General features: G+C 34.5%; 1 non-coding gene across 1 annotated transcript; it reads left to right on the forward strand.

The window, feature by feature from the left end:
* The first annotated feature begins 357 nt into the window (after positions 1 to 357).
* Positions 358 to 463, forward strand: LOC142504672 (small nucleolar RNA R71). The gene has a single exon (XR_012804297.1). It is a non-coding gene; the product is annotated as a small nucleolar RNA R71 (small nucleolar RNA).
* Positions 464 to 10,517: the final 10,054 nt, after the last annotated feature.

The following is a 10,517-nucleotide window of genomic DNA, read 5'->3' on the forward strand; positions in this document are numbered from 1 at the left end:
GAAGGGATTGTCCTCTTGACAGTCCTTCACAAAATGTTCACCTCCACACTTTTCACAGAATATCTCTTGAAGACGCATAGTTGTGCCACCCATATTCAAACCATCCAACTTCCTGTTCAAGATATCGAGTAGTGCAATAATAGTGGAAAGGTCAGTTACCTGGTGAACTCCTGCACTTGTTCGCTGATTATTCCTTTCAGATTGAGGATGATAGCTGCTAGCAGCCATCTCCTCCAACAACTCATATCCTTCCTCGCAGTTTTTCTCAACAGGTTTCCACAAGCAGCAGCATCTATCATAGTACGATTATGAGTAAGCAAGCCATAATAAAAGGTTTGAACGACTAACCCAAGTGGCAGTTCGTGATGAGGACATCTTCTTAATAAATCTTTGAAGCGCTCTCATGTCTCATATAAAGACTCCTGCTCGAATTGAGCAAATGTGGTGATGTCTGCCCGCAGTTTCATGATCTTAGATGGAGGAAAGTATTTGATTAGAAACGCTTTCGCCATGTCCTCCCATGTGGTGATCGAACCTACAGGCAAACAATTCAACCATGCTTTAGCTTTATCACGTAGGGAGAAAGGAAATAAATGCAACCTAACAGCATCATCAGAAACTCCATTAAATTTAAAAGTGTCGCAAATTTCAAGAAAATATGTGATGTGCGTGTTTTGGTCATCTACTGCAGATCCTCCAAACTAGACTGTGTTCTGAATCATCTGATTTATAGCTGGTTTGATTTCGAACTGGTTTGGCCGCACCATAGGCCTCACAATGCTAGGGCGTGCTCCATCCAAAGAAGGTTGGGCATATTCCAGCATCGGTATGCGGCGTGGCATCTCAACACGTCTAGCATCATGGTGTTCTTCCTCATGATCGTTCTCGTGCCTCTCCATCAGTTCTTTCAGTCTCTGCTGTTATCTTCTCCTGCGGAAAGTTTTTTCAAGTTCAGGGTCAAACTGCTCAAGCTCCACGTCAATTGACTTTGGCATGCACTGGATGAGATATCAGTGAAGAAATCGAAGGTGTCAAACAAAGTAAAATAGAGAATACTAAAGAAAATAACTAAAAATAAAATTGTGAATTAACAGTCCCCGGCAACGGCGCCAAAAACTTAATCGAGCAAAACTTGCACTGTGGAATCCTTAATACTATATGGTTTTGTATGCTCAAAAATTAATCGCAAGTGCACGATGTCAAGTAATAGTATAGTGTACATAAGTACGAGTATCGTTCCACTGAAGACTGTATTTAACAATTATTATTTTCAGTTATTAAATCTTTAGCAACGAAAGTTGATTGGTTGATTATTACTACTCTACTTAATTAAACATGCAAATAAAATGAGTCAAAAATTAGATAAAGAAATATAATATCTAAAATAGTTGATTAAAATTCAATGAGAAATGAATTTGTTGGGAATATCGGTTCACCTACCCCTCGTTAATTAATTAATTTGTTCGATAATGATTGTATGCCTCCGACAGGATTTCCTATTCAATTGAACACACTCTCCTGAGAAATGAATTTGTTGGGAATATATGCATGTCGATTTATGAAATCCCCTAGTTTTCGACCCTCAGGACTATGACTATCGACGCGTATCCAATTTCATATGTCTATGTAAATTGTAGATCCACGGATTATACTACTCGTTCCTATCACAAGTTATTCTCTCGAACTTACTTGCAATGTAAAATCGTTATTAAAGTTAGCTACGCTTTAACAACACGATAACATAGTGGTATAATCAAGAATAACGCAACAATCGAAATATAAATTAATTAGATGAAAGTTTGGGGTAGGATCCCGTTAAATCCCAACAAATAATAAAAGTTTAGCTACTCAAGTTCATATTAAAACTAAACCAAACAAAGTTTAAAGAATAGAAACTAGATCAGAAATACTAGGCGTGACGAAAATCGCAAAGACGACGCCCGAAAATCTTCAAATCTTCAACTTCTGGCGCAAAAAATCTCCAAAACTTGTGGCGGCTCTGAAATTATGTTTGAATGTATGAAAAACGTCCACCAATCCTTTCCATATCATCCACACCCCAAGACTAAGGCAAGTAATCGGAAAAGATATTTTTTCCAAAAATAGGTCCACGCTCGGGCGGTAGAAAATTACCGTTCGAGCACCACATCTTCTGTAATCTTTCTTGAGGAATGCGGCATTCGCGCTCGGGCGGTAAAACATTACCGCTCGAGCGCCACATGTTCTGGAAATCTCGCGCTCGGGCGGTTGAATGTTTCCGCCCGAGCGCCATATCTTCTGTAATTTGGCTTGTGAGTCACTTCTCGCGCCCAGGCGGTAAATTTCTACCGCTCGGACGCCTAGTCTTTCTGCCCATTTTTGCACCTTTTTCTCAAATTTTGGTTTTTCCGGTCATTTTTCCTGCAAATTTGTCAAACAAAAGTGAAACATGATCAAATGCATATATTTACTATAAAACGAACAAAATGTAAATGAAATGTACACATGCATAATGCAAACACACACAAATTAATGCAATAAAACATATAAAAACTATGTCTATCACCCTACACCCGTACGCAACCAGTAAACTTTCTACTCCTCATGACAGCAACTTGACCTTACCAGCAGCCTCTAGACACTCAATAACCGCAGCCCTTTGCACCAATATACAGAAAAACGTGAGTGACATTCATAGAAAACGAGACCCTCATGAAACCGAAAAGATCTTTCATGGAATGGCTTAGATCGAAATTTCTTATGCATGAATACCAACATCAGTGTATAACACGTGTGTGATGCAGAAAAAAATGGAATAAAGCGTGCCTGATGTTTGCTTAAGGAAGAAAGATCGAGGAACCAACAACCGAAGGAAGAAGATCTTTGCTTGAGGCAGGAAAATGGCTTCACCGAATTGTTGTAGCAGCAAATCACGAGGATGAATGTGAGTGGAGGGGGTGGGCGGCTGATGAAGGGTGATTAGGTTAGTGGGGAGTTAAGGGAATAATTAGGAGTTAATTAAGTAGATAATAATTTAGCTAATGGCCCATATTTTTATTTATTTAAGGGTAAAAAAAATAAATAAGCCCAATAAGTCCAAAAGTGAGTCTATTAAATCCAAACGCACTCCCGAAAAATATTTCGTGTTGGAAATATTTTGAAAATATTAGCTGAACCCTTTATAAGTCTTCCGATTCGATAAAATTCACGTACCGATAAAAATAAAAATCTTACGAGGTAAAAATATCCAATAAAATCCTAATTCTTGAAAAATACCTTTAAAACATCTTATATTAATTAATAAAAATTAATATTGTAATAAAAATAGTTTTCTTGAAAATCTTCCGGTCTCCGTTCCTCGTTCGAGCGCGAAATACAACTTAAAAATCATAGTGTATGAACTTTTAAAATATCATGAAATAAATTCTATCATGCATAAATTATGCATAAAAATAATTAAACATCATTTAATGAAATAAACAAGCATTTAATGCTTTAAAACAATTTAATAAAATACCCAAGAAATTTAATAACTTGCATGCATGTGATTCACGTGGATTTTCAAATTTTCGGGACGTTACAATCTACCCCCTTAAATTGAATTTCGTCCGTGAAATTCGCTCATCCTCGATAAACAAAAAGTTTAGACTCTTAATTCTAGTATTCCAATAATCCACGCTTCCGCTGCGCTACTCTGATAAAAAAAAGGGTTACACTGCCCTTATGTCTCTTCAATCCTAATTATTTTGTCTACTGAAATTCTCGTTTGCGAATCGCATCTAATAACAACTTATGGTGACTTAGTTCTATATTTTTCTATGTCCTCGAATTCTTGACTTTCTCGCAATTCCTCATACTAGAAATAATTGTCCAAACTTATCGCAGCTTATTTTTTTTATTTTTATATCCATAATGTTCATCGACTTATTATATTAGCATTTATGCAGTTCAACCTAAGAAATCTTAGCATTAAAATTTACTACTCGACTTTTATCTTTAGTAATACACTTAAAAGTTAAACCTTATCTCAACCCCGTAACAAAATTAGCCTAAGATCCTTGACTCAAATCTTTATCTCACGGCACCAAACTTACGTAACTCCCAATGTAACGCTGTTGCAAATCTTAAATTCGGGTAGTGTTAATCCATAAAACCCAAAATAGACGATACCGATCTTCTACTTAAATAATAAAATCATTCTAGCACCCATTACATGCTTAAACTATTATCTTCTCAATTGCAATAAAGTTGGGGCCTAAGACTCTTGAGCTTTCCTCATTGAAACGAATGTCGCATTCTTACGTATCCTCAATGCTTAATACATATTAAGGCTTAAAACTTAATAAATTCTCCCCATGGTAGCATTAGACTAACTCTAATATATCAACTTCACTTATAACCCAAAGAATTCTAGAATCCTCATATCAGTATTTTAGATTTCTTACTCGATAAAAATCCTAATATTCGTTCATCGATAACCTATGTTGAACACAACTAATTCTCTTTTTGTTTTTATTTCACCCAAAATTTTCAGTATAACAGCCTATCCCATAAATTTGTAATTCACTTACATAACTCAAATAGTCTTTAGATAACACAATTCCAATACACATATCTACCTAATCCCAAGTTTCTTAATGACTTACAAAAAATTTCTCAAGACAAGGTGTCTACCTCGATTCTTACATGCGTCTTTCGAGTAACCTAACCATCAATCATTCCCAATTTTCTAGAAAAATTAAATTCCAACAAGAGGTATAATTTTAGCTTTTAAGATCGTGATTAAAACTTAAGCTACACCAAACTTTAGGCTCCCGAAAAAACAAAAGTTAACTTACTGTCGAATCTTATAACTTAACTAATTGCTCAACTTTATCTTAAATTGTTGACACTCTAAATTCTTAATTTGCCACAATATTATTTCAGTAACTCTTAAAGTTTCAAGCCCAAGATTGATTCATTATACAATGTCCTTGAGTACCATTCATTATAACATTATAACCCAGATATCTAAATGTTCTATATTTCCTTCAAGCCTAAATCACCGAAAATTCTTTTCATTTAAACCATTCAATTTTCACTTACTGTTAAATAAGTTCCCAAATTTTTTTAAAAATTTTAAAATTAATTCTTATTTTCCTCGAATATTATCCAATTTGTCCTTATTCTCGAAAATTCCACAATTACCCATAAGTTCTTGGTGTTCCTAATTCCATTTTGTAAGTTTCACATATCATAAAGTTCAATAATTTTAAGATTATTAAACCCAAAATCAATTCACATACCCTTGAAAAATTTCTGATTTAATATAAGTGTTCCTCAAAAGTTTGAATTTAATCCTCAAAATTTCAAATTTTATATTTTGGTCCTTAAAATTCTCGAAGATTACAATTTTGGCCCTATAACTCTTCGAAATTTGCATTTTTTTTCCATAAAATTTCGACTTAGCCTCAATAGATCTTAAAATTCTCGTAACTCAGAATTTAATCCCAAAATTCAGTAAATTCAAAAATAGTCCCTTAGAATTTTATTCTATTTTTTGCACTTAGGTCCTCAAATTATTGGTTATTACAATAAGAGCCTTAAAATTCTCAATTCATGCAATCCAATCCTTAAATCCATCTAGGTAGAGCATGCGTCCTAAATGAATTCTACGTTTTTATACTTCCAAAGATCGTCATAGTCTTCGAGTCATTAATCCTTACAAAGAATCCTCAAAAATTAACTCAACTAGCAACCACGAATCATCAGTAATTTCTTAGAAAATCAACAAGTTCCAAAAGCATTCATAATCTTCAAGATTAACTTATGACCCATAAGTAGAACATCGGTACTATTAATCAAAAATTAATATAGTCAAATCATTTCCAATCTTTTCATAATGCCCATTAGAAAAATTTTTATTCACGTCCAATTCCGCCACAAGGCCCGAATGCAAGAAAATCATATAATTTCTCGTTTCATGTCATAACATGCATAAAAATTTTACAACAATAAATCTCAAACCATAGCGACCGATAAACATATATTGTAAGCATATATCATGTAAACATGCAGGTGATAGCATTAAAACATTTAAAACATGTAAAATCATACAAATTACTGACTTGAGGCTTGAAGACTGAGCGACAGAAGCTAGCGGTGGCACAACCCTATACAGGAACCTTGCTCTGATACCAACTGAAACGTCTACTCATTTTAAAATTCCGGAAATATTTTTTTTTATCAGCTCACATTTCAAAATAATATTTAAAATAATCGTATTTATTTGACAGTAAAAACAATGCAATTTAAATTAATCAAACTTATCCAAAAATCATACGTGAACATAAAATCGAAAAAATCGTCAACGTATAAAAATATTCATCTCCTCTCAAATCTCATAATCAAAGTGCGGAAACATGCGGTCCTCGGGTCGTGTCACAGCACCAGGTCTACCTACTCAGAGTTCGGCACCTCCAGTCTCCTCATCGTTTAGCTCACCTGCATCACACACGCCTAATGAGTCTAAAGACTCAACACACCTGTACCAGAAATAACAAGTACATATACATGGCACACAACAGTGAAAAATATCATATTCAATATATCTTTCATGAACTTAAAAGTATAACATAAACGTGTCGTGTAAAATCATCTCGTGTCAAATCATGTCATGTCATCTCATATCATCATATACGTGTCAAAACAGCTCATCGTGTCATCATAAACATAAACCTTTTCTTTTAATTGAATTCAGTTCATTAGTTGTGACTTTCGTATCAGCTCTATAAATGGATCCATCTATAAAAATCGTGGTACCCGACGGCAGGGGACATCAGCGACGGCATTACCCGCTCACTGAGCCCGGGCCTCAGCTCATTATATCTCATGTCATCATATATATATACATCGTCAGTCGACAACGAAATCACATCCTTCAAAAATAGCATCATTTTCATCACTAAATAAAAACATGCATATACGTAACTTTTCCTTTAAACAAAGCATGCAACGTATTTATCGAAATTGCCGTAAAAATCATAAAATTGATGCATAAACATTTAAAATATCATATATTTTGTGCTCGGGGCGCAGCCAGAACAAAAATCTCAACCTGGGTGCAAAATGACCATTTTGCCCCTGGAAACCCAAAAATTCTCGTTTTAACTCTGGACCTCTAAAATTGACCCGAAGCTTACCAAACACCTTAAAATATCCAAAAACATATTTAAAAATATACCTAGCCATAAATTCGAGCCAAAAACACAATTAAACTGATACGTTTTAAAACCTGGACCGGGATCCCGATTTTAACCCGAATCGCCTCGAAACTCTACCAAAATCTTCCCAACTTTTTACCATATCTTACAAACACTAAAATATATTAAAATAACAATATGGGCCCAAAAAATTTTCAGTGGCAAATTACAGCAAGCAACTAAATCCTCGTACACATCATTCTTTTCCAAAACTCACGCCACCCACGCCCAACGTACTAGTCATGAACCGACCTCCCCTTGACCACCCTGGGACTCTACTTGACACACTAAACCCACGGCTTCAGCCCCATGCAAGTCACAGCCCCACCCTACAACTCGCTATTCTTCCCCAAGCGTCCAAACCGAAGCCAACTTCTACCCTTTCGAACCACAGCGCCTAGGATGGGTCCAACTCCAGCCGAGCCCTTCCAAGCCTTGCCTCAGACCCACCAGGGTCCTGTTCTAAGCCTCAGCGAGGTCCCTGCCGTGTTGGTCGAGCCTTGCACGCTGAAACACTCAAGTTCTAGCCACCCGAGAAGAATTCCTCTCCCGACCGTACACCCGTACGCAACCAGTAAACTTTCTACTCCTCATGACAGCAACTTGACCTTACCAGCAGCCTCTAGACACTCAATAACCGCAGCCCTTTGCACCAATATACAGAAAAACGTGAGTGACATTCATAGAAAACGAGACCCTCATGAAACCGAAAAGATCTTTCATGGAATGGCTTAGATCGTAATTTCTTATGCATGAATACCAACATCAGTGTATAACACGTGTGTGATGCAGAAAAAAATGGAATAAAGCGTGCCTGATGTTTGCTTAAGGAAGAACGATCGAGGAACCAACAACCGAAGGAAGAAGATCTTTGCTTGAGGAGGAAAATGGCTTCACCGAATTGTTGTAGCAGCAAATCACGAGGATGAATGTGAGTGGAGGGGGTGGGCGGCTGATGATGGGTGATTAGGTTAGTGGGGAGTTAAAGGGAATAATTAGGAGTTAATTAAGTAGATAATAATTTAGCTAATGGCCCTATTTTTATTTATAGGTAAAAAAAGATAAATAAGCCCTAATAAGTCCAAAAAGTAAGTCCATTAAATCCAAACGTACTCACGAAAAATATTTTGTGTTGGAAAGATTTTGAAAATATTAGCCGAACCCTTTAAAAGTCCCCTAATTCGATAAAATTCACGTACCGAAAAAAATAAAAATCTTACGGATAAAAATATTCAATAAAATCCTAATTCTTAATTCTTGAAAAATACCTTTAAAACATCTTATATTAATTAATAAAAATTAATATTGTAATAAAAATAGTTTTCTTGAAAATCTTCCGGTCTCCGTTCCTCGTTCGAGCGCGAAATGCAACTTAAAAATCATAGTTAAAAATCATAGTGCATGAATTTTTAAAATATCATGAAATAAATTCTATCATGAATAAATTATGCATTAAATAATTAAACATCATTTAATGAAATAAACAAGCATTTAATGATTTAAAACAATTTAATGAAATACTAAAGAAATTTAATAACTTGCATGCATGTGGTTCACGTGGATTTTCAAATTTTTGGGACGTTACAATCTACCCCCTTAAATTGAATTTCGTCCCTGAAATTCGCTCATCCTCGATAAACAAAAAGTTTAGACTCTTAATTCTAGTATTCCAATAATTCACGCTTCCGCTGCGCTACTCTGATAAAATAAGGGTTACACTGCCCTTATGTCTCTTCAATCCTAATTATTTTGCCTACTGAAATCCTTGTTTGCGAATCGCATCTTATAACAACTTATGGTGACTTAGTTCTATATTTTTCTATGTCCTCGAATTCTTGACTTTCTCGCAATTCCTCATACTAGAAATAAATGTCCAAACTTATCGCAGCTTATTTTTTTTATTTTTATATCTATAATGTTCATCGACCTATTATATTAGCATTTATGCAGTTCAACCTAAGAAATCTTAGCATTAAAATTTACTGCTCGACTTTTATCTTTGGTAATACACTTAAAAGTTAAACCTTATCTCAACCCCGTAACAAAATTAGCCTAAAATCCTTGAATCAAATTTTTATCTCACGGCACCAAAGTTACGTAACTCCCAATGTAACGCTGTTGCAAATCTTAAATTCAGGTAGTGTTAATCCATAAAACCCAAAATAGACGATACCGATCTTCTACTTAAATAATAAAATCATTCTAGCACCAATTACATGCTTAAACTATTATCTTCCCAATTGCAATAAAGTTGGGGCCTAAGACTCTTGAGCTTTCCTCATTGAAACGAATGTCGCATTCTTACGTATCCTAAATGCTTAATACATACTAACGCATAAAACTTAATAAATTCTCCCCATGGTACCATTAGACTAACTCTAATATATCAACTTCACTTAAAACTCAAAGAGTTCTAGAATTCCATATCAGTATTTTAGATTTCTCACTCGATAAAAATCCTAATATTCGTTCATCGATAACCTATGTTGAACACAACTAATTTTCTTTTTGTTTTGATTTCACCCAAAATTTTCGTATAACCGCCTATCCCATAAATTTGTAATTCACTTACATAACTCAAATAGTCTTTAGATAACACAATTCCAATACACATATCTACTTAATCACAAGTTTCTTAATGAATTACAAAAAATTTCTCAAGACAAGGTGTCTACCTCAATTCTTACATGCGTTTTCGAGTAACCTAACCATCAATCATTCTCAATTTTCTAGAAAAATTAAATTCCAACAAGTGTATAATTTTAACTCTTAAGATCGTGATTAAAACTTAAGCTACACTAAACTTTAGGCTCCCGAAAAAAAAAGTTAACTTACTGTCGAATCTTATAACTTAACTAATTGCTCAACTTTATCTTAAATTGTTGACACTCTAAATTCTTAATTTGCCACAATATTATTTCAGTAACTCTTAAAGTTTCAAGCCCAAGATTGATTCATTATACAATGTCCTTGAGTACAATTCATTATAACATTATAACACAAATATCTAAATGTTCTATATTTACTTCAAGCCTAAATCACCTAAAATTCTTTTCATTTAAACCATTCAATTCTCACTTACTGTTAAATAAGTTCCCAATTTTTTTAAAAATTGTAAAATTAATTCTTACTTTCTTCGAATATTATCCAATCTGTCCTTAATCTCGAAAATTCCACAATTACCCATAAGTTCTTGGTGTTCCTAATTCAATTTTGTAGGTTCCACATATCATAAAGTTCAATAATTTTAAGATTATTTGTAAGGCCCGAGATTTTATCATTTTAATCCGATATTAT

Source organism: Primulina tabacum, chromosome 9, assembly GCF_025594145.1.
Source record: "Primulina tabacum isolate GXHZ01 chromosome 9, ASM2559414v2, whole genome shotgun sequence".
In the NCBI taxonomy this organism is placed as follows: Eukaryota; Viridiplantae; Streptophyta; class Magnoliopsida; order Lamiales; family Gesneriaceae; genus Primulina; species Primulina tabacum.